The sequence below is a fragment of the Lissotriton helveticus genome, chromosome 10, assembly GCF_964261635.1.
Source record: "Lissotriton helveticus chromosome 10, aLisHel1.1, whole genome shotgun sequence".
In the NCBI taxonomy this organism is placed as follows: Eukaryota; Metazoa; Chordata; class Amphibia; order Caudata; family Salamandridae; genus Lissotriton; species Lissotriton helveticus.
The window spans coordinates 1014050013-1014074144 of NC_136071.1; the positions used below are offsets into that span (position 1 = coordinate 1014050013).

The 24132-nt window shown below is 49.8% G+C and overlaps 1 protein-coding gene across 1 annotated transcript in view; it reads left to right on the top strand.

The window, feature by feature from the left end:
• Positions 1–1937: 1937 nt before the first annotated feature.
• The window catches only part of ASNS (asparagine synthetase (glutamine-hydrolyzing)), a 552217-nt gene continuing 530022 nt past the window's right edge, over positions 1938–24132 (top strand). Inside the window, exon 1 of the mRNA XM_078663713.1 lies at positions 1938–1989. The gene's annotated coding sequence lies outside the window, so the exon portion shown is untranslated. The remainder of the gene's footprint in view (positions 1990–24132) is intronic.

A 24132-nucleotide genomic window follows, 5' to 3' on the forward strand; every position in this document is an offset into this window, starting at 1 on the left:
CAGTTGGAGACCGGATCCGGAGGCTCTGGCCACCGATGCTTTCCTCCAGCCGTGGCCGTCGTCCCTTTGTTATGCGTTTCCCCCATTCATGATGATCCCCAGAGTTCTGGCGTATGTGTCACGATTTCGGGCGGAATTGATTCTGATTGCCCCTCTGTGGAGGGCCCAGCCATGGTTCCCAGTTCTCCTGGAAATGGCGTGCGACTTTCCGTTTCTTCTTCCTCGGATGAGGAATCTCCTGCTGGATCCACTGCAGAATCCGCATCCCCTGGTTCAGTCCGGCTCCCTCCTTCTCCTGGCATGGCGAATTTCGGGGAACGTTGGGCGGTGTCAGGCCTTTCTGCAGACGCTTCCAGATTTCTCAGCAACGCCTGGGCCCCTAATACTCACAAACGTTACAGAAGCTCCTGGAAACGTTGGAGTGATTGGTGTTCTCAACGGCAAGTTGATCCCACATCGGCTGATGTCTCTTTGATAGTCAATTTTTTGGCTTCTCTGTCTTCTTCTTCTGGTTTGGCCTACCGCACTGTCAACAATTTCCGTTCCGCTATTTCGGCGGGCCATCTTCCTGTGGATGGGAAGCCTGTTGGTGAACATCCTCTTGTGGCTAAAATTCTTAAGGGGATTCGTATGGCTACTCCCCCTCGTCCTAAATATGTTTCTTTATGGGATGTTTCGGTTGTCTTACGTTTTCTGGAAGCTTGGCCGGTTAATTCTTTATTGTCTCGTAAACAACTCTCGGCCAAGCTTACTATGTTGTTGTGTTTGCTTTCCTGCAAACGAATTTCTGATGTCCGCGCTTTGGATCTTGCGGGACGTAGCTTTACGCCCGAAGGTGTTTCCTTTCGCCTTTCCAAGCGCACTAAGACTAATACAGAGGTCATTTCTTACCCTTCTTTTCCTGCTCGACCTAACCTTTGTGTGGTCCAATGCCTTAAAGATTATGAGGTGAGTACTTCTCTTCATCGCTCTGATTTGCAAGGTCAATTGTTGATTGCTTTGCAGAAACCCTTTCGCCCGGTTACTCCGGCCACGTTGGCCCGGTGGGTAAGGTGGCTCATGGGTGAAGCGGGCATTGATGTTTCTGTGTTTGGTGCTCATTCGGCTCGGGGGGCCATGGCCTCTAAGGCTTTTTCTTTGGGTGTCACTTTATGCGATATTATGAAAGCTGCTGACTGGTCATCAGATTCTGTATTTAAGACCTTTTACTTCAAACCTGTTGCTACTGTTGCTTCTGTTGTGGTGGAGGAGCTTTAAACAAGCATAATCGGAGCCTCCTGTCCTGACATAGAATTAAAAATTTGCAAACATTCGTGACAAGAATTTTCAATTCTATTAAGGACTAGGAGGCGAGGATTATCCCACCCATTGTATATGCATTTGCTATATCGTATAGTGTTACTGTGCAATGATTCATGGATCTTATTCCTACTGTACTGTGATGATTACTTTGTTTTTTCTCTACCCACCCTTTATTTGCTCATGCTTACACGGAATGTGTATTACGGCTTTGTGTCTTTTTTCAGGCTCTGATCCCAAGTGATGCTCCTCCGGCTCCATCCTTGTGGGAGATGTGCTGCGAGTTTCTTCTCCTCGTTGGCCTGCTGTTATTCCTGTGGCTTTGGGAAGTTCCTTCGCCTCCTCGTTCAGACTTTGGTTCTTCTGGATGATATCCTTCCTGGATTTATGATGTTCAAGTTGTTCTTCCTAATGGATTTTGGACAAAGAAAGAGGAAGTGGTTACCTCTAAGACTGTTTATATACTGTTGGTGTACTCTATGGTTACCCTGGGTTATGGGTAATGTAGTTTTTTGTTTCTTTACTGTTCTGTGATTGGCTGCTGTATTTCAGTAAAGAAATTGAGTATAAGCATAATCCTCGCCTCCTAGTCCTTAATAGAATTGAAAATTCTTGTCACGAATGTTTGCAAATTTTTAATTATTTTCGACGAGGACTTCGGATCGATTCATTTGATCCTCCTATTTTACTGCAAGTACTTTACTTCTTTTACAGGGGTTCTACATTAAGGTCTCTGAGTTGCTGTGCCCCTACGCAGTTCTCTACACTTAGACTGCCTTTTCTTCCTGTTGTTGGGAGCTGACCCTTCAATTATTTTTCCCGCCACCACCTTGAGGAACTTTGGGATGTGGTTGTTAGGATTCAGTTTCTTGCCTTGTTTTCGGGTGAAGAGTCACTCACCGGGGTGAACTACCAGCTCTTTCTATTCGTCACAGTATACGTTTCTTCTTTTCTTTTCTCCTTTATTTTAACATGCTGTTTCACTGTTGAGATATGCTTAGTGATAGCATTTTGCCATGTGACCTTCCACTGTTGCACAAAGTTTTGTTCTTGGATTTATCACCTACTTGACGATAATTTACTTTACAGTACTATGTTTATAAGTTCCTTATGGGAATTTTTCCTGTTTGAGGTATGCATTATGTTAGCCCTTGGCCACCTGTTGTGGTATCCTGCTGCTCAGCCAGAATGCCTGATGGAATGTTATCGTTTGGAATGTGTGCGTGTGTGTATCAGTTGGATGAAGGGCTGAGCAGCAGTGAGCGTCATTTCATCAATAGTACACCTGTGTGCAAATTCTGGTGGACTCGTCACCGTTATTTTTGTGTACAAAATTTTGTATGGGAATTTTCTCTGTTTGATTTATTGCATTATGATAGCCTTTTAACTATGTTACTTGCCACTTTTGCATATTACTTTGCGTACATTTGTCACCTACTTGCTTTGTGTTTTTATATATTCCATTACTGTACTTTGCTTGCAAGCTTAAAATAAGGGGATCTTTTTCTCTGTTTGAGGTTTGTGTTTAGATAGCCTTTGGCAATGTGACTTTGCATCTGTACAATGTATTGGGTGTATATTTAGTCACCTATACATTCCCTGCATAATTAGTATCTTTACAGTTAGTTTCTTACAAGTTTCCATTTTAGGAATTTCCTCTAGTTGAGGTATGCGATGCTATAGCCTTGTAGCTATGTGACTTTGATGCATATATTTGGCGTTGATCTGTCACCTATACGTTTTGTGCATTTTCAGTATTTTGGTTTGCTTAGTCTCAGTATGTGGGACTCTTTGCATTGATTTTACCATTAATTTGTCACGGTCTATTCTACCTTTGTGCAAAGGTTTTGTGCTTGACTAGTCTGGCATGTGAGGTTTATTCACCTATTTCATTCTTTTATGTACTCCTAGCGGATGTATTTTTACCCTTCTTTCTGAGTACGTGTGTGAGAGAATCCTTTCTGGTTTCTCTTGTTGGGAGTACCTTTTGTATTTTGTGGTTGTTGCGTTTTTACTTTTCATTGATTTGCGTTCGTTGTTTATATATGTTATGTTATGTTATGTTATTATCATTTATATATTGCGCACAGATGCTCCAGCTAAGGAGCGTCCTGGCGCAAGGAAAAGGCAAACACAACACAACGCAAAAGAAGTACAACTCCGGGTGAAGAAATTAAAACAGGTAAGTTTTCACGGCCCTACGAAATGCCAATAGATCCTCTAGCAAGCAAATTTCCAAAGGGAGGGAGTTCCAGAGAGCCGCAGCTCTCACACGAAAAGAACGGCCGCCCATCCGGCTAAGCCTGAAACGCGGGATAACCGTAAGAGATTGCCCAAGAGATCTAAGAGAGCGAGTCGGGACATAGGCGGATAAAAGATTATTGAGGATCTCAGGTGCCGATCCTTTTAAGATTTTAAAGGCAAGGCTAAGGGCCTTAAAGTGGATTCGACTTTTAATCGGTAACCAGTGTAGGGACCGCAGGGTATTGGAAGTGGGGCAGGACTTCGGCAAACCCACCACTGCTCTCACAGCAGCATTCTGTACTCGCTGCAGGCGGACGATCTCAGATTGGTTAACTCCCAGCAGGAGCGAGCTGGCATAGTCCAGCCGGGAGATAATCGTCGCTTGAATAATCAGCTGTCTCGTCGGGGCATCAAAAAATTTGAGCACCGGCCTTAGCCCACGCAAGACACCAAAACAGCATGCCGCCACTCTCTTGGTATGGGTAGTGAAGCAAAGGGTGTGATCTAGCCACACTCCCAGGTTCCTAAGTTCCATCACTGGAGTAGGAGCCGGCCCTAACTCCGGAGGCCACCAGACGCCTCCCCAGCGGTCCGCTCCCTTCCCAATGATCATCACCTCAGTTTTTTTCGCGTTCAGCTGGAGACAGTTGTTATTCATCCAGCTGGCCACCTCTCTCAGCCCATCTCGAAACCTGGGGGCATCCTGTTCGGCATCCCCGCTGATCGTGACCGCTAGCTGCGTGTCGTCGGCATACGAGACCATGGTTAGGCCCCATTGCCTGGCGACATCAGCCAGCGGCCGCACGTACAAGTTGAAAAGCGTGGGACTCAGCGAGGAGCCCTGAGGGACCCCCAGGTCCAGCTGATGGAATTTGGACTGAAAAGGAGGGGTGGCAACGCAGAAGGAGCGATCGCTAAGGAAGGAACGGAACCACTGCAGAGCAGAGCCACAGATGCCAATGTCCTCCAGGCGGTGCAACCGTGTCAAAGGCAGCGCTAAGGTCTAATAAAATAAGCGCTGCCGTTTGACCTGCATCCAACACACTCCGCAGATGTTCTACCATTGCCAGAAGGACCGTCTCCGTGCTGTGACCAGCACGGAACCCATTCTGCGTAGGATCGAGGACATTGGCCTGGGCCATATGTTCAGTCAGAGCCAGGTTGACGTGGGCCTCCATGACTTTGGCCGGCCAGGGGAGCAATGAAATCGGGCGGTAGTTTTCCGGTTTTAAAGGATCCAATGATGGTTTTTTCAGGATCGGGGAGACCACCGCCTGCTTCCACTTGACAGGAACCGTACCTGAAGTCAAGGAAAGGTTAATCAGCGAGCACACCGCCATGCGCCCCTGAAAAGAGGAATCTCTAAAGAGGGCAGGTCTGAGCGGGTCCGCAGGAGAGCCGGACTTGACTCGTTGTGCCAACTTGACAAACCCATCCCAGGACAAAATAGGGAGAGAGTGAAATGCCGGGCAGCTGCAAGGGCCATTCAGAGGGATGAGTGGCAGCGTCGTGCTGGGAAACGACTGGTAAATGGTCTTAACTTTCTCCAAGAAGAAAGCGGCCAGAGTCTCGCAATGGGAGGTAGAACCATCCACTTGCGGAGCCGCTCTCTTAGCCATCAGATTTTTGAGAGCTTTGAAGATGGTCTTCGATGGGTTGTGGCTGTTACGGAATTCCGTCGCATAGAACGCCGCACGGGCTCTACAGATAGCTCGATGGTAGAGCTTGACTGAAGCCAACTACATGGCTTTTTTGCACACATCATACGTCTTCCGCCACTCCCTTTCTGCCCTTCTACATGTACTCTTCAGGGCACGGAGGGCACTGTCGTACCAAGGACTCGACTGCCTGGAGCTAGCTCAGTGATGATAAACAGATCTGGCTCCTCGTCGGTGATAAGGTCCATGATAGACAGATGATGTTTGACCAGAGATCTGGTATTAAGATTTAAGATACGCAGACCATGAACACGACACTTGCTCAGCTGAGGCACACTTCTGCCTTCCAATAGAGCTGCTGTGTTGTCATAGTCCCGAATACCCGTTGGCTGGTCGAGAGACCATCCCTTGCAGGCACATTGATAGGGGCCACACAGGGGATGGGTCGGTGCAAAAACGCATCGTGGAATGGACTGCCCAATCGCCCGAAGCAATGCACTGGTGTAGACAATCATCCTACCTCCCAGAAGGTGCTAAATGGGAGGGGCCCGCAGCGCCCAACGCGCGTACTTAGCGCGGACGGGCGCAGACGGGCAGGACTCTGGCAAGACTCTGGCAAGACTCTGGCAAGACTCTGGCAAGACTCTGGCAAGACTCTGGCAAGACTCTGGCAAGACTCTGGCAAGACTCTGGCAGGACTCTACTCTGGCAAGACTCTGGCAAGACTCTGGCAGGACTCTGGCAGGACTCTGGCAGGACTCTGGCAAGACTCTGGCAAGACTCTGGCAAGACTCTGGCAAGACTCTGGCAAGACTCTGGCAGGACTCTGGCAGGACTCTGGCAGGACTCTGGCAGGACTCTGGCAAGACTCTGGCAAGACTCTGGCAAGACTCTGGCAGGACTCTGGCAGGACTCTGGCAAGACTCTGGCAAGACTCTGGCAAGACTCTGGCAAGACTCTGGCAGGACTCTGGCAGGACTCTGGCAAGACTCTGGCAAGACTCTGGCAATACTCTGGCAATACTCTGGCAAGACTCTGGCAGGACTCTGGCAAGACTCTGGCAAGACTCTGGCAAGACTCTGGCAAGACTCTGGCAAGACTCTGGCAGGACTCTGGCAGGACTCTGGCAAGACTCTGGCAAGACTCTGGCAAGACTCTGGCAGGACTCTGGCAGGACTCTGGCAAGACTCTGGCAGAGACTCTGGCAAGACTCTGGCAGAGACTCTGGCAGAGACTCTGGCAGAGACTCTGGCAGAGACTCTGGCAGAGACTCTGGCAGAGACTCTGGCAGAGACTCTGGCAAGACTCCGGCAAGCGACGGCGTCCGACTGCGCGTTCCCGCTGCGCGGGAGAGAGCGACTTTAAATAGGCAGAGAAATGGAGGGAGGAGCACAGGGACGCTCCAAGATGGCGCCCGCCAAAAGACCAGCGTCCCAAGCCAAAATGGCGCCGATCGTCTATCCCCAGATCACCCACAGAACCCGGGTCCACCAAAGCGGTGGTGCAGTTACAACATTTATATGCAGGTATGAGGGGGGGGGAGAGCCCAACCAGTTGCCAATTAAAACAGAGCAAAACGAAATAAAACGACCAGTAATTCAAAAGCAAAGTAAAATTAAAACTGAGCGCGTACAAACCGCGGCGCGGTAATGCGGCACCTTTCCAGGCTGCCCACTGCCTAAAATCGCCTTAAATATAAATATTAATAAATATAAAATATTCCATGCTAGTCTGGCCAACTGGTGTGTTCTGGTGTGACTCTGAACGTCTTGTCCTGAGTTCTTTATATACTTGCATTGTTATTGCTGCGCGTTGGTGAGAAACTTGTTTTATTCTCACATTTTCTTCCTCATTTATGTGTTTTCTGAACACTATTTTGTTCACTACAGCCCTTTTAGCGTGCAAAATGTTATCTTTTATTAAAATCGTTGTTGGTATCTGGCATCCTCTATTTATTATTACTAATTTCCAGTTTGCTCCTAAAAGGGGAAGTTGTGTGTGTTATTATTTCTTTGTAATGTCTTCTCCTTCCATATTGTGATGTTTCATTTAATTTCATTTTAGGGATTTATTGCATGTCTTTCCATGAAATGCTCTATGTTCTTGCTTTGCAAGTTTCCATTACGTTGTTTGCAGCATGTGCACATTCATGTCACTTATGCTATTGACATGCTTACTTCTTGTATTCATTGTGTTGCTGTTATATAAGGGGAAGATGTGTGGCACTTGGTTTTCAGTGCTATGCATCTTTTCTGCTTCTCTGCCTTGCTGCTCAGCCAGAGTGGATGTGCTGTGGAATGCTGGTGTGAATGGTGAGGTAATGGAATGTTGGGGATGCCTGGTTGTGGAGTGTCAGTTGGGAGTATGGGCAGAGCATCAAGGGAGCTGCTCCTGGTGGGGCTCATTCTATCTACCTATCTAAATCTGGAACTTCATCAATACACCTTCATCATCTATATACATCTCGGCTACTGGACTTATTTATCCTTATTATAATAATTTAATCAGTGACAATTCTTAAATAGTTTGCATGGTTCCAGTCACACTTGTCTGAATCCTGCATTTTATTGCCTTCCTGCCACAGTTCCTATGTTTAAAATTGAATAACTAGTAACGATAAACAGTAAAGATTCCAGAAAGTTCCTATGCTTGCTACCTGATGGGTTGGAGGTCTACTGAAACAGATAACACATGATTTTAAATACTTAAAACCGATAGGCAATAGGGCTGAACAAAACAAACATACAAAATGCATAATTATTTGAATTATCATAGATTCCATTAAAGCAGCTAGAAAACAATATAGTATTTACATATGTCTAAAAGAGAGGCTGCCAACAGCCATGGGGGATACAGGGAAAAAAAATTGAAAGGCCACTCCACCCTGAGCACTTTGTTTGACTGCCCTTCGATCGGTCCATTTATCTATGCTACCCCCGCTGGTCGACCCAGATCTGCTCGGGATAAGGTTTTAAAAGTTTTTAGGTTCAGCGCCTTAGTTCAGGGGAAATATTCTCTGATAGAACCGCTTTTGTTGAAATGCAGCTCATGTGAGCATTTTTTCGTGAAAAGGCAAAGTTGCAATGGCCTGCTGTTCAATGTAGTCTCGTGTTTTTGAGTTACTGTAGCCTCAGATGGATATGTAAATGTCAAGAACAGAAATCTGCTAAAGTTTACAATGCTGCATGTGGTGGGGTTTAGGGTGGGCAAATGAGGCAAAGGAAGTGAACAGTTTTCATTTGTTCCCCAGGCTTTGAAAATGATTTCTACGTGATATTATATTCCTTTATAAAGGTCTATAAATCTTTCCCGAGTGGTCATCACCCAGAAAGTTCCCCTTAACGTCCTAGCAGCCCCTGATTTCTGGAGGCTGTCGGAGGCAGGGAGCTTGCCACTCCAGTTCCTTGCATGCAGGCTCCATTTCAGTGTGAACTTTGGCTGAGCTCTATCCCAACAGTGAGAGGCGGCCTTTCCCAAGCGGACATCATGAAGAAAGTTCCCACCTCAACTTCCCGGCAGCCCCTGCTCTCTGGAGGCTGTTGCAGGCGGGGAGCATGCCACTCCCAGTTCCTTGTGCAGACAGGCACCGTCTCGGCGGAAGCTCTGGCTGAGCTCTATCCCAACAGTGAGAGGCGGTCATGGGCTGGCAAATGAGCGAGAACGCACAGAAGCTGCGAGGTAAGCCATTAACCCCTTTGTCGTGTCTTGGCCTAGGCCTGGAGGCAATCACAATTAAGACCCAGGAGGCACAGGTACAGTGGTGCCAGCTCCAAACTGAGCCACGCCCAGAACCCATGGCTATTTATTATATACAAGACGTTGTGCTCGGCGTATCCCAAACCGACTCATTCAAGCACGCTTACAGGGGGGTGGTCTATCGGGGCCACACCCCAACACAGGGAGAGACATGGACTGTTCTACTGCCCCCACAACATTACATTCCTCCTTTACCAGGAGGGACATGTTAAGGAAATGCAAACGCCACTAAACATAAAGAATAAAGCAGTACACAAACTAACAGTCCAATAAACACAACTTCTAGGGCGAAGTATGAATGGAACAGTCATACTTGGTTATCTTCCTCAGCCAGTCACCCAAGCTGCGGCCCGTCCAGCGGTCGCTGTCTAGCCACTGGATACATACAGGCACATGCATCAATGTTGGCTTTTGCAATTCCTTAATTGCAATTTTTAAGGAATCGCAATTAAGGAATTGCAAAAGCCTATGCATGTAGAAATCGCTTAAAAAATAGCGATATCTAAACATTCCTTAATTGCGATTCGCAAATTGCGAGTCGTAAGTAAGGAATACCTCCCCATTCATTCCTATGGGCCTAAAGGCCCATAGGAATGATTGGGAAGACATTCTCAATTTGCGATTCTCAGTTAGAGAATCGCAAATTGAGAATGCAATTTCAAGGGTGCCAGGGTGTCAAAAGGACACCCTATTGCACCCCCCTGAAATTGATCTGTGCGCAACATGAAACTTTGAAAAATGCGCAAAAGTGCTTTTTTTTTTTTTTTATTAAAACATTTTATTTTCAATAAGGCATATAAAAACATGTACATTCACATCATTGATTTATAGTTCTTCATTATTCCTTAAAGCAATTCAGGAGCCGGCGAAGTCTCATCATTTGCAAACGTTTGCGCTAACCATACAAGTACAGACGAAAACGAAATAAACAGTATAGCTCAACAGTCATGCGTATCCGACAAAACTTTTCGTGCCGGTCCAGTGCGCAATTCGGCCATTTAGCCTACAACCCTGAATGCTTGGCAAAGTCGGCAAATAGAACTAAAATCTCAACTGTGAAAACCTAACAAGTGTCATCATCTCACGAGAACGTTGTAGCCATGCACAGACAAGTCCCCACCCATTGCACATAGTCCGTATATGTGTTCATTGGTGTCTTCCAGGTCCCGCCCCATCCCACCACAACTCACAGTAGCACATATCAGTCCCTCCCACCTATTCATCTTCATCATCCGACTCCATATCTTCGTCCTCTGGCAAGGGTGCATATGGCTCCCCCCTGTATTTGTTCCAAGGCAACCACACTTTATTCCATTTACGGGGACAAGCCCGCAACACATACACCGCCCTCTCCTTCACCAGCAGTATGTCCATATTTCGAATCCAGCCATGTACCGTTGGCACGTCTGGGGCTCCCCACTTCTGTGCAATGTCTCTTTTCGCTACTGTCACAGCTAACGTGACCCACAACTTTCCATACCTGCTCAGGTCTGTAGGGTCCCAAACGTTCAATAGGCACTTACGGGGTTCAGGGAGAAGTGACACCCCAAGGACTTGGGATATCGTGCGCATGATTTGTCTCCAGACTTCCCGGATCAATGGGCAGTCCCAGAGTGTATGGAGTAATGTACCCTCCTCCCCACAGCCTCTTAGACAGAAGGGGTGTGGCGCCCTCTGTATCCTGTGTAGAAGTGTTCTGGTGTAATAGGTGCGGTGTAAGATCTTGAGTTGGACTAATCTGAACCTAGCCGATATGCCCACTTCCCTTGGTGACGCCAGCGCCTCATTCCACTCAGTGTCATCCATGTCTCCTACATCCTCAACCCACCTCTCTCTAAGTTTCTGCGTGGGGATTGCCAGATTGTTAACCAGTTTCTTGTACGTAAGAGAGGTCGCCCTCTGTTCCATAAATTCCGTCAATAACCTGTCTTCCAAAGGTGATGATTCTGGAAGTGTGGTGTCAGGCGGAATGGCTTGAAGGAGGGCGTGACGAATCTGCACATACCTGAACGTTTCAGTGGGGCCCATATCATACTGTTGCTGCAGCTGTGAGAAAGCAACTACCGAGTCCCGCTCCCAGAGGTCCCCCACCACCGAGATCCCTATTTGATCCCAGCGTGCAAAACCTTTGCTGGATCTCAAGTTTCCCAGAGACTTCGCGTCCCACAGCGGTGTCATTTTAGTGATCCTCCCCTTCCATCCCATACGAGATTGTGCCGCATGCCACAGGGTAGCCGTATGCAACGTTGGGCCAAGCAACGCACGAACCTGTGAGTGGTTGTATAATACTGACAGCATGCTATCCGTTCCTAACTGCGACCAGTCCGCTCTATAAGCGGGGTCATCCCGCGGGACATGGATCCAGCAATTAATCACCTTAAGTTGGGATGCCCAATAATACAATTGAAGGTTGGGAAGGGCGATCCCTCCATCGTACCAGCCCTGAACCAATTTTGCATGCGCTATACGGGCTGGGCCGTTGTTCCACAGCAGGGCAGATACCTGCGCGGCCACCTGGCGGAAGTAGCGCGGAGCCACCACGTGGGGGGCGTTTTCCAACACGTAGAGAAACCTAGGAAGTGCCATCATTTTAAATAACGCTGCCCGCCCTAGGAGGGTCAGCGGAAGGGTAGCCCAATATTTAACGTCCGCACGTAAACGTGTCAGAGGCGGCACCAGGTTCGCCGTGTAGAAGTCCGCCGCATTTGCGGTGATGACAATACCAAGGTATTTAAAGGAGCCGTCCGCTAATTGCAGGGGGCAGTCAGGCCTCAATAAGGGTGGCTGGCCCCGAATGACGAATATTACGGATTTGGACCAATTCAGGGTGTAGCCGGACGCCTTCCCGTGCTCATCGCACAGAGCCAGTAGGGCAGGAATACCTTCATTGGGATCAGTCATGTAGATCAGCATGTCATCTGCATACAAGGATACTCTATCCTCCCAGCCGTCCTCCCAGGCGATGCCCCGGAACAGTGGCGTTGCCCTGAGCAGAATAGCCAAAGGCTCCAGTACCAGCGCAAAGAGCAAGGGTGACAGCGGGCACCCCTGCCGGGTCCCACGCCCCAGGGGGAAGGTTTGCGAAATGTGGCCGTTCGCCACCACTTGTGCCATGGGTGACCTATAGAGTAGCCGTATCCATGCTACAAATTTTGGGCCGAAGCCCATACGAGCAAGGACTGCAAAGAGATACTCCCACTCCACCAGATCAAACGCCATCTTGGCATCCAGGGACAATATGACTGCCTGGTCCGAGAGGAGATGCGCTCGCGCCAGGACTCCATGGACTCTCCGCAAATTCAATGCCGTACTTCTGTGCGGCATGAAACCCGATTGATCGGGGTGTATCAGGGTCTGTAGATGCTTAATCAGGCGACAGGCCAAGAGTTTCGCAAGGATCTTTGCTTCCACGTTGAGCAGGGAGATAGGTCGGTACGAGGAGCACGCCGTCAGCGGCTTGTCAGGCTTAGGAATGGCTACTATCGTGGCTATGCGTTGGTCCAGAGGGAGTTCCGCCTTGGCCAAACTGTCCACATACATATCGAGCAGGGGTTTGCTCAACAGGGGAGCCGACGCTTTGTACCATTCCACGGGTATTCCGTTGGGACCCAGCGCCTTCCCCGATCGTAACGACAGTATTGCCAGTTGGATTTCATCTGCGGTCAGGTCAGTGTCCAGTTCCCGTTGCGCTTCCTGTGAAAGCTCGGGGACTGCTATGTTACTAAGTGATGCTAACGCCTCCCCTTCCGTGACCTCCCGTGTCGGTGTGTATATGTTGTGATAATGTCTTTCCAGAGTGCGAACTATCTGCTCAGGGTGTGTCTGCAGCCGGCCGTCCTGTGCGTGCAGCCTCTGAATGCCTTTATTACATCCACTCTTTTTATCCAGCCACGCCAGCATCTTCCCGGCTTTATCGCCCAGGTCATATATCCTGTGCGCTGTGGTTGCCAAGTGTCCCTTGGTCACTGTTGTAAGATGAGATAGGTACTTTTGTTGACTGAGGTGCAACGCATGAGCATTGGCAGGGGTGGGATCGGCCATGTGTGTTGCAGTCGCGGCCTGTAGCGCCAATTCCAACTGCGTGAGTTTGTGTCGGGAGTCTCGTTTATGCCCTGAAACGGCCGCTATCGCTGCGCCGCGTAAAACAGTTTTGTACGCCTCCCAAAGCACCGAGGGTGAAGCGACTGTGCCTGTATTCTCTGTAAAGTAGTGTGAGGAGGCCAACTTAAGCTGTTTCCGAACACCCGGGATCTGCAAATAATTGGGGTAGATTGGATAGATCCTGGCGCGTTTCCTCTCTCTAGTCGTGATGTGTAGGGACAAGGGGGAGTGATCAGATACACCTCTAGGCAGTATCTCTAATTTGTCCACCGTGCCCAGCCCCAACCCTAAAAAGAAAAGGTAATCAATGCGTGAAAGGCTGTTGTGTGCAGCTGAGTAGTGCGTGTACTGAGTTGCTGTGGGATTTAATTGACGCCAAACATCAGCGAGGCCCAGTGCCGTCAGAAAGCTAGGGAGCGTGGCCGTCCCTCTCAAGCGTTCCCGTACTGGAAAGGTATCCAACAGCGGGTCAGATATGGCGTTAAAGTCCCCCCCAATGATCATGTCACCTTCTGGGAGGTCGAGTAGGAATTGACCCAGCGCCGGCAGGGCCGTAGAGTGTAGCGCTGGTGGGATGTACACCGACACTATGTTAAGGGGCCTCCCTTCCCACTGGCCAAAGATCGCCGCAAAACGACCCTGATCATCCCTCATGCGGCTTTCCACCATAAAGGGGGAGTTCTTCTTAAGGAGTATCCCGGTGCCCCTGGATCCCGTGGTGAACTCTGCATGTACCTCCATGGCATATCCCCGCCTATTGAGTGCTTTGCATGTAGACCCAGCAAGGTGCGTTTCCTGCAACATCACCAAGTCAGGTCCGTGGCGTTTGATGGTCTGGAGAACCAATCCTCGCTTAATCTTGTCCCCTAGACCCCTTACATTCCATGAGAGCAGTTTTAAGGGAGACACCACAGTCAGTGGCAGGCCAGAGTCTGCGGGCGTTTCGCTAGCTTGTTGGGCCATAGGAGGCTATGGTCAGTGTAATGGACATGTGGAGTCGAAGCGGGACATCTACATATGGACGCGCGTTAGGGAGTCTCGAGTGCACAGCTTGTGTTCGGACCATGTGCCACAGTGAATAGACGATGACTAACAATAAGAACCAGAACAGAACAATCCAACCCCCCCACCCCCTCCCTGCTACCCTGCACCACGGACTCGAACCCGCCCGCATCCCCAACTCGGCAGAGTGCATAGTCCCATCCCCGTTCACCTTACTTGCTCGTGGGGTAGGTGAGCCCCCTACAGGCACCAGCCGATGCCCGCCCTACTCAGCTCCATCAGCATCAAGTTCCCAAGGCTCAGAATGCATTGTCCAGCTGGCTGCCGAGACAAATCAGTCCTTTACAGGTTGTCCAGAGTCAAAGGGGTCCCTTTCGAGATCCGAGTCCAGTGCTGTCGCGCCCTCTTCGTTCGCGGGGCTCCTCGACGGTCGATCTGCCGGTTCTCCGCTGCGTCGGCGCCTCTGGTCCCCCTGCGGGCGGTGTGGCCGGCCCACCTGCCTCCATCCATCAAGCCAGTCTCTAGCTACCTCCGGTATGTCGAAAAACCATGTCTTCCCTTCGGCCACGACGCGCAGTTTGGCAGGGAAAAGCATGGAATATTGCAGGCCTTTGTCTCGTAGTGCTTTCTTCACATCCGTGAATGACTTCCTGCGCCTAGCCACCTCCGCTGTGTAATCCGGAAAGAAAGCCAAAGTGGAGTTCTGAATTTTGATAGGCGGGGAGACCCTCGCCGCCTGGAGGATGGCGTCCCGGTCCCTATAATTGAATAATCTGGCCAGCACAGGTCGCGGAGTGGCCCCCGGTTTCGGAGTTCCACCAGGAACTCGGTGCGCTCTTTCAACAGAAAAGAAGTGGGACAGACCTTTAGGTTTTAGCTGGGATTTGATCAGGTCCTCAACATACAGGTCCATAGCAGCTTTGCCTTCCGATTCCGGCAGGCCCAGGATGCGAACGTTGTTCCTCCGGGAACGCCCTTCCTGATCATCGAGCTTTTCTTGCAACTGTTTCGTGACTCTCTCCATGCGTTCCATGGCCACCTGCAGGTCCGAGGTGTCCTCGACGAGCGATTTCGTAGTTACCTCCACCTGCGTCACTCTCTCCGCCATTTTTTTGAAGTCCGCCCGGAGCAGAGTGACCTCTGATGAAATGGAACCCACCGTCGTTTTGACCTCGGTGAGGGTCCTCATAACGTCGTCCAGGGTTACCTTGGGAGGGGCCCCCGCGTCCGGGGTTGCTCCAGTCGAGTGGCGGCCACCAGTCTGTGCCTGTCCATGCTGGCCGTAAGCGAATTTGTCCAGCTTCGCTTGTGTGGACGTACTTCTTGTGCCCTTACCGGCCATGCTGGCTGGGCAAGGATGTGAGCGGTCGAAGTGTGCCGGCAGGGCAGTTTGCAGCCCACGCGTTGTTCCCTGGCCTCGGGCGGCCGGCAAGTCACTGTGGGTGCCTTCAGGTCTAAGATGGCGCTTTGCACGCCTCACAGGGCCTAGACGCTGCGCAGTCGGCCGCCGCGAAGAGCAGCACACCGGCCTACTGTAGGTCCAATGCGGCCTTTTGCTTGGTTGAATCAGCCCCCTACAGTCCCTTCATTGTTGGCAATTTGTGGTGGTATGTAGCGTTGTTGGTTGGTTCGCGCAGGGGGGGGGCCCTCAGCAGAGTGTGCCGGACTCACTGTGTCAGCGCCACTGCAGGACCTCCCGTAGGGTCTGGGTGTCCCACGACGGTTCCTCTCCTGTAGGGGACGGGGGTCAGACGCGCCCCCCCTTGAAAGCGGGGCGAGGCTCCAAGTAAGGGTCGCGCAAGATGAGGGTAGCGCCCTCAAAGCAGCCCGCCTCACCTCGCCGCAGTATCAGTTCCTCCGGCCCCCGGGCCGTCTCACTCTCCGCCGGCAGGATGATTTCCAGTCTTGCCGGCTGCCCCCGCTCCTCCAGATGGCGTCCCAGTCCAGAGAATCTCCTCGGCTTCACAGGGTACACGCTCGCTGAGAGCGGTGCAGGCGGACACCCCACAGGACAGAACGCAGTCTCGGCCGGCCGACTCCTCCGCGCCCGGCCGGGGTGTGCACACTTCCGGCCGGGTCCACCAGGCACTGTGGGTCGGTGTTTCAAGGCTGGTACAGGCCTCAGATCGCCGCCTCCAACGGCAGCTGAACCCGGTGTCCAGTCTCCACCAGGGTCGGAACGGAGCTTGCCGCTTGGGTTCCTGAGCCGATGTCGCTCCTTCGAGCGGGCTGAAAAAACGGATCAATGACGGATAGTCGCTGCGGGCTGGATTGCCTGGAGGAGCTCCCGCTTCAAGCTGCCTCCATGTTCGGCAGTTGGCCACGCCCCTCCGCAAAAGTGCATTTTTCAAAGTTTTTGCAAATTACCATGAAGTTCAACTTCATGGTAATTTGCTCCCCCTATTAGCGAAATCGCTAATTGTTTTACTTTGATGCATTGCATTTAAGGAATCTCAATTTGGGATTCCTTAAATGCAATCGCAATTTAAGGAATCTCAATTTAGAGATTCCTTAAATTGAGATTTTTGCATTTGGGATGATGCATCCCAAATGCAAAAATACCGGTCACAAAGGGGCAGATTCTGAGAATCTGCCCATTTGCGACCGGTGTTTAGCTTGATGCATGTGGCTGTAAGTCCTTGTACTTCTGGGAGGGCTTCTGACAGGGTCGTAGGTTGTATCAGTTCTGGCTGTTCCGGGGCTGAGGCGCTGCTGACTGTTCAAGTGGGTTGCCGCAAGGGGATGGATTTCGGTCACTTGCAGGATCTCGGTCTTGGGTCGATGCGGCTCCAGGACTGGGGGTCGGGTCCACTGTGGCTGGTTGATCAGGTCCGGGTACTTTGCTGTCGGGACTTGGGAACCCCTCAGAGTAGGTTTCTTGGTGTCCGCCAGCTGCTGGGAAGTTGCTCTCGTCATCAGATGGGACTTTTTTTAAGAATGACACATTGCAGGTTACTTTCTCGTGTCATCTTTGGGCAGTCACCATAGTGCCCTTTTACCACCGTGACAGTCCAGAGGTGGAGCTCGAAGGGCAGACGGAACTTTCCTCTGAAGTGGTGATCTTTCACCAGCACTCGGGCACCCACAGCAATAGGGCTATCTCTGGCGTGTCTTTTCAGGAAGGCTGGTTTGTTGCTTTTATCTCGCCGGTAGTCTGATTGGTTTGGGGGGTTTGGCGTCTCAGCCCATGACAGATGATGTGGGATGCCATCTATTACAGTCCGGCCAAAACACAATCAACTTGGGGCTATGCCCGTAGTGCAATGAAGGGTGAGCCGGTATTCTCTGAGGAACTGGTACACTGCCTGTTCGATATTGAGCCCATCTGCTAGGGCAATTTGAATCGTTTTGTTCAATGCCCTCATCAGACTTTCTACTTCCCCATTGGCTTGGGGCCATCTCGGTGTGATTTTGCGGTGCTTTATCTTGTGGGTGGTGAGGTATTCGGCTATTTCCGCGCTGGTGAACGGTGGGCCATTGTCTGTGCGGAGTTCACCGAAGAGCTCGTGGGTCGCTATCAGCGTCTCCAGTTTAGGGATCACTTTGGCCACGGATGTAGATGTGACAAACTCGACTTCTGGATACCTTAAGTAGTCGTCTACCACTACCAGCATATACTTCCCTCCTGGCAGACTGCCAAAGTCAGCACTCACTCTCTCCCAGGGGGCACTCGCAGCTGCTTCAGTGATAACTGGTGCCGGTTTGCTTGGTAGGCTCGTTACCAGGTGTTAGACCTGGCATCATTGACGTGAGTCTCCCTTCCATTTATACTGATTGCCTCCTCTGTATTGATTTGTTTTTGCTGGTTTTATGTTTTGGGCACTGTGCCACTGCTATTCAGTGCCACAGTGCAAGTGCTCCCTATGTTAAATTGATGTATTAATTAGTGATTCCATGATTGGGTTATTTGATTTACTTGTCAGACCCTAGTACAGTGCACCATGTGTGCCCAGGGCTCGTAAATAAATGCTGCTGGTGGGCTTCGAGCACTGGTTTTGCCACCCACAGAAGCAGCTTGTAAAGTGTGTCTCAGGCCTGCTATTGCAAGGCCTGTGTGCAGTCTGTGACCCCCATGTCGTCTTGGCAAGTGCACCCACTTGCCAGTCCCTAAACCTTCACTTTGCTTCATATCAGACACCCCTTTGGTAGGCCCAATGGCTGGGTGTATTGTAAGTATAAGGTAGGACATGCCCTGGTGTGTGTAGCATGTCCTAATAGTAAATTATAGCCATTTTCGTTTTACGCTATTGCAAGGCTACCTGTTCTCCATTGGCCAGAATGGGCAGTTAATTATTACATTGTATAATCCTAACTGACTCAGGGAACATAGTAGAAATTCGAATTTGGTATGCCTGAACTCAGAATGATAAAATACATCTTTTAGTAAAGTTGGTTTTAACATTCTGTGTTTGAAAATACCACTTTTAGAAAGTAGGTATTTTCTGGTCTAAACTATTCAAAGCCTGCCTCTTCTAGGTTGTGAATTCCTTGTCTGGAGTTTGAGTTACAGGGCTGGGGGATTCCAAGAGACAGAATCAGTCAGCCCAGTAGTGAATGGGGAGATCTGTATCTAGATGGGAGGGAGGAGTTGCACCTGGGACCTAAATAGGGCTAGGCCTTCCCTCCACAATGCTGGCTCCACCTCCTGGGGTGCGGCTGATGTCTCTGCCCTGCACTGGGAAAGAAGAGAAGGAATCATGCCAACAAAGTGCTCCAGGGCTGTGCTTTCCCTCCGCAATGCTGGCTCCACCTCCTGTGGGGTGTCTGATGTTTCTGCCCTGCACTGTGAAAGGAAAGAAGGAGTCCTGTAAACAGAGTGCTCAGGAACTGGTTTGGACTAGGCAGAGGCCTCTCCGCAGTGCTTAATTTGTAAAATATTAAGTGCCGGGACTCTCCTCGGGTGGCCACTGCAGCTTGCACCACACATTGCCCCTGCCAGCTGCCAATGACAGAAACACCACAACTACTAACCATCACGCTCTTACAAGGGCAACAGTTCATACTATTCCGGACCCCTGAAGCTATAAGAATGACGTGAGAGGCAGGTATTAGTAATTGTAAATGTAAACTGAACAAATAAACAGCTGTGGTTGTGCTCATGCCTAAATAAGCCAGGCAGCGCCACCAATCGGCAGACTGTCATGAGGCCCGGTGCAAGCAATTAGGTGCTGGTGCCCAGGACCGGAAACCACCGACCAATTAAGCACTGAACAGCTGACATCCTGAAGGCAGCGCATCATTACCTCTGAAGCCTTTGCTGAGGATGTCAGACATACATGAGTTTTCCAGCAAACCTCCACCCTCACCTTTTGGAGATAACATGATTGACTTGATTACTAATAGGCCGATAATTAGTGCATCCAGTAAAAATCCTACTTTGGAGTGTTTGAAATCCATCTAATACAATAATTATCACTTCTGGGTAATGCAGCCTGATTTTAATGTTAATTGCCCCAAAACCTGCATGCCCTGGTAAATACCAGCCTTTTCCCCTTGTTAAATTCTAGCAGGGCTGATTTGCAGAATTTTATTGATGGGTTCAATTTTTGCACTGGTAATTACCAGGTGCGACAATTTCAGTATCACAATTTAATGGGTCACTTATAACTAGGCTGTAATAGTCTTGTCCTTCAAAACCCTCAGGAATGCAAAGGTTTGTGTGTGCACATATGGTATACTTCTGTGCACTCTCTTATCGTTAAATATAAGGTAGGGCGGGGAAGGACCTCCAATGTGCTCTGTTACAACCTAAGACTACTCAGCTTATTTCCTCTGTTTGAAACATAAATGTTTCATTTTTTAAATGTAGTGCTTTCATTACTTTGTTTTTGAAGCGTCGTTTGGTTCATACGTGTTAGCGCGCAGCCATCTTGAAGAGAGAGCAAAGATGGCAGGCTACTATTATATTTGATTGTTTTCCTAAGGTTGGTTGGTCTGTATAAGTGTTCAAGTCTGCCATCTTGCATGGCTGTACAAAGATGGCAGCCTATACCTTCCAATAACATTCCTGTGACAGAAATGTCTCTCCATTCCTCTGGAGTGCCCCGCAAACTTCCATCCACAACACCAGCCTGTTCCTCCCAATTCAAGAGGAATCATTTATTTCATTAAATATGCCTTTTCAAGCACAGTTCTCTCCTCTCCCTATTTTGAAAATAAATTACATTCCAAGCAGCCTCTCACATAAAAGTGACAGTGACAATGCTAACTACCACACAGCTGACTCACAGTAAAAAAAATTACAACAGTAAAATGCTGCTAGCAGAAATAATTGAGAGACTCGCACTTCTACACTGCCTTAAATTTCAAGCTAGAACACCCGTAATATAGATTAGCGGGTTAGTGCCTAGTAGCAAAGATTTGAATACATGAGATTATTTCGTTCTACGTCTTAATTTTCAAGTCAATTAAATGAGCACCACCTAGTTTGCTTTTAAAGTACTATTAAGTCCCACAACAAAGTCACTAAGTACCATACTAAAAAAATTGTTTCTTCCTGACATGTTGCAGAAAGAGTTACCGTCCCTGACACGCATTTTACCAGCATGGCTTCTGCCTGACTGCAGCAGGGACCGGGCTGCCCCATATTATTATTAAACTGAATGGAGACACCAGAATCGCAGATTACACACTACTGAGACTGCCTTTTAGATTGAATTTACCTGAGGCCTGCTGCAATTTACCTGAGGCCTGCTGCGCAACACGCTGCTTCCGTCTTCTGTCTTTGGCGGCCGATTAGTGCTGAGGCTGCGCAGAATGCTGGGGCGGGCCACAGGCAAAAGCATTGATTATTGGTCCGTCTCGGGACCCACACTTGATGATTTGCCAAGGAGGGACGAGCCAGATTCATAACATACTTTCCAGGCGTCATTGGTAGCACTACTGTGATTGATTGTAGTGACCGGTAAGCTGAGGCAGGGACTCAGGCGCTGCTTTCTGGAAGTGTGTGTGTCTGATAATAGGTTGGGCGTCCAATTTGAAATATTTTAAGCACAGTCACGTGCACTATCAGCTCTTCGCCGCCACCGGGGAGACCCACGTGAATTCAGTGAGCACTGAGCAGGCAGCAACTAATATCATTCATAGACCCGGCCCTGACTAATAAGTGCCGGTGCTGAGCACCGGAAAGCACCGGCATAAATTAAGCCCTGTCTCTCTGCCTTCAGAGAACAAAGAGAAAAGCAGTATAAATATTGGGACTAGGACCCAAGATTTTTAGATCACTTCAAGTAACAAGAAACCTTTTGCCAAGGAGAAGAACCAAGGAAGCTGCAGGAGTTTGGACCGCCCCTCTGCCAGTTTGCTATTTGCTGGGTTGGCCTGCAGTAGTTTCTTTAATGCCAAGAGGAAGGAGAAGGAACTTTTTAAGGACTTTCATCATCTACAGAATATTCTCCAAGAGCTTGAATTTGTGCTTGCCTCCTGCTGAAGTCTCAGGGACAAAAGACTTCACCTCCAGCTCCCCCCTGAATTTCCATGCTGGGAATTCTAACTGCAGAAGCCTGCGTGTCGCTGGGAGCTGGAAGCGCGACGCAATGGGAAGAAGCGTGTTGCCGCCGCAGCTGAAATCGTCGCACCACCGGAGAAGCGTGCCGCCGCCGCATCTCCCAGAAGGCGTGTCTTCGTCAAAAGCTGCCTGCTGTCGCATCACCGGAGAAGCGTGACGCCATCCAGAAAGTTGCAATTGCATCACCGGAGAAGCGTGTCGCAGGGCCTGTTGCGGCTCCAAAGTACAAAGGTGTCGCAAGGTGCCTACACATCATCATCATCGCAGCGTCATTGCATCGTCGCATTAAAGGCACCATCTTCTCACATTGCACCAGGATCATCGCCTCAAGGCACCATCTTGCCCATCGCAACCGGACCGCAAGCAGAGAACCTACGCATCAACCCTGCACCTGTAAGGATCACAATGCATCACCTACTCTGTGCAAACATTGAGGCCCGACGCATCATTACCCCCGGATCACGGAACCGACGCATCTCCCCTTTTGCAAGCCTTTTGTTCACTTAGCATTACGCATCCAGGTACTTTGTTGAGAACTTTGTCGCATTTATCATCAACTTGAACTAAGTAACTTTTACCATCTTTAAGTGAACTTTAAGTACAGTATTGTGGATTTATGTCGTTTGTGGTCTTGTGTTAAGTCTATATAAAGAATACTTATTTTTATGAAACCTGTGTGGTGTCCATCTGTAGTGTTTTCACTGTATTACTGTGTATATTCACAAATGCTTAACACACTGCCTCTGAGATAAGCCTGTCTGCTTGTACCAAGCTACCAAGGGGGTAAGCAAGGGTTATTTAGGAGTGTAATCCCCTTATCCTGACTTAGAAGCAAGGGTCCCTATTTGGACAAAGGTGAATACCATTGCCAACTAGAGACCCCCAGATCTAACACCAGTGCTCCACCACGGACTCAATTTGTTGGTCCAGGCCCGGAAACCAGACTTTACTGCGGAATCTGTTCTTCGATTTGACAATTTCCTGGTGAGGGCCATGTGCAAGAAAAGCTGCTTGTCTTGATAGGCTCTCCGGCAGGACAAGGCGTGGGCCTCTCAGTAGGCAGCCATCGGCTGACACAGACAATTTGTGATGGACTTGGTGCAGGGACTTCAAAGTTGCTTGGGATGATGCGGTCCGTAGTGATGAAGGACTCTGTAGGAGTCTCCAGTCGCTTGAAGATACAGCCTGGATAGCGATTTGGAGGCAGTCATTGTCCTGTGTGGCAGTTATGACCTCTTGCAGGGATTTTTGGAGAGGCCGGGACCTTTCGACCACTAGCCGCACGTAATCTTCCGTGGCTGCTGCTTTGGCGGCTTCTGGAGGGGTGACTGTCCGAGCGTGCCGCGACAAGAAGTCAGCTGGGTTCCAGGTCTGTATTCCACGGTGAGCTGGAATTCTTGCAGCTGCAGGATCCATTTCTCGATTTGCGGGGAGGGCGAGATGAGGAGCCCTGGAACAGAGGTACCAACGGTTTGTGATACTTGATGACTATGAACGGGTGACCATACAAATATATGTGAAAGTGGCGGCACCCCCATAGGATTGCGATGGCTTCTTTCTCGATTTGAGAATACCGCTGTTCGGTAGGTGTGAGGATCCGGCTTGCATAGGCGACAGTCGCCACAGTCTTGTTGTTGCTCTCGGACAGCACCTAGGCCTGTAGGGTCGGCGTCGACCACAAGCTGGGAGTCGTGCCGCGGATCAAAGTAGACTGGCGTGGTATCAGCAGATAGGGCAGCTTTCGTCTGCTGAAATGCTTTTTCTTGCTCCGGACCCCATATCCAGAGGGTGGTGGTCTTGATGAGATCTCGCAGCGGGCCAGTCAGATCCGAGAGGTTTCTGATGAAGCGTCCGCAGTATGTGACCATACCCAAAAAGTGCCTCCTGGATGTCTTTCACTTTGTCTGGGTCTGGTCCATTGCCTTTGGCCGAGAATCGATACCCGAAAAAACTGATGTCTTGCCTCAGGAATTTGCACTTCTCTCTGTGCAGGGTCAATCCGCAGTCTCGAAGGCGAGTGAACACAGCACTGAGGCATAGGAGATGTTCTTCCAGGGAGGGAGCGTGCACTAAGATATCATTGCTCACGTTGAGCACTCCCTCCAGCCCTTGCAGGATGGTCTTGATGGTGTTCTGGAAAACTTCGGCTGTGCTTGAGGTTACGAAGTTGAGGCGCGTGTAGCGCCAGAGACTGACGTGGGTGGAGAAAGTGGTGATCGGGCGAGAGTCCGGGTGCAGAGGGATCTGATGGTACCCGGAGCGGAGGTCCATCTCTGAGAACTAATTACGTCATCGAGTGTAGGTGTCAGGTGGCGCTCCCGTTTGATGGCGAGGTTCGGGATCCACATGTCCACACAGATGCGGACTGCGTCAGGCTGCTTCGGCTTTTTTGCGACCACAATGGCGGACACCCACGGAGTGGGGCCGTGCACTTGTTCAATGGTTCCAGCCGCTTCCAAGAGACGGAGTTCAGCCTCGACTTTCGGTCGGAGGTGGAAGGCAATCCTGTGTCTGAGGGCTGTGGGCGCTACGGATTTGTCTATTTGCAGCTGGACTGCCGGGCCT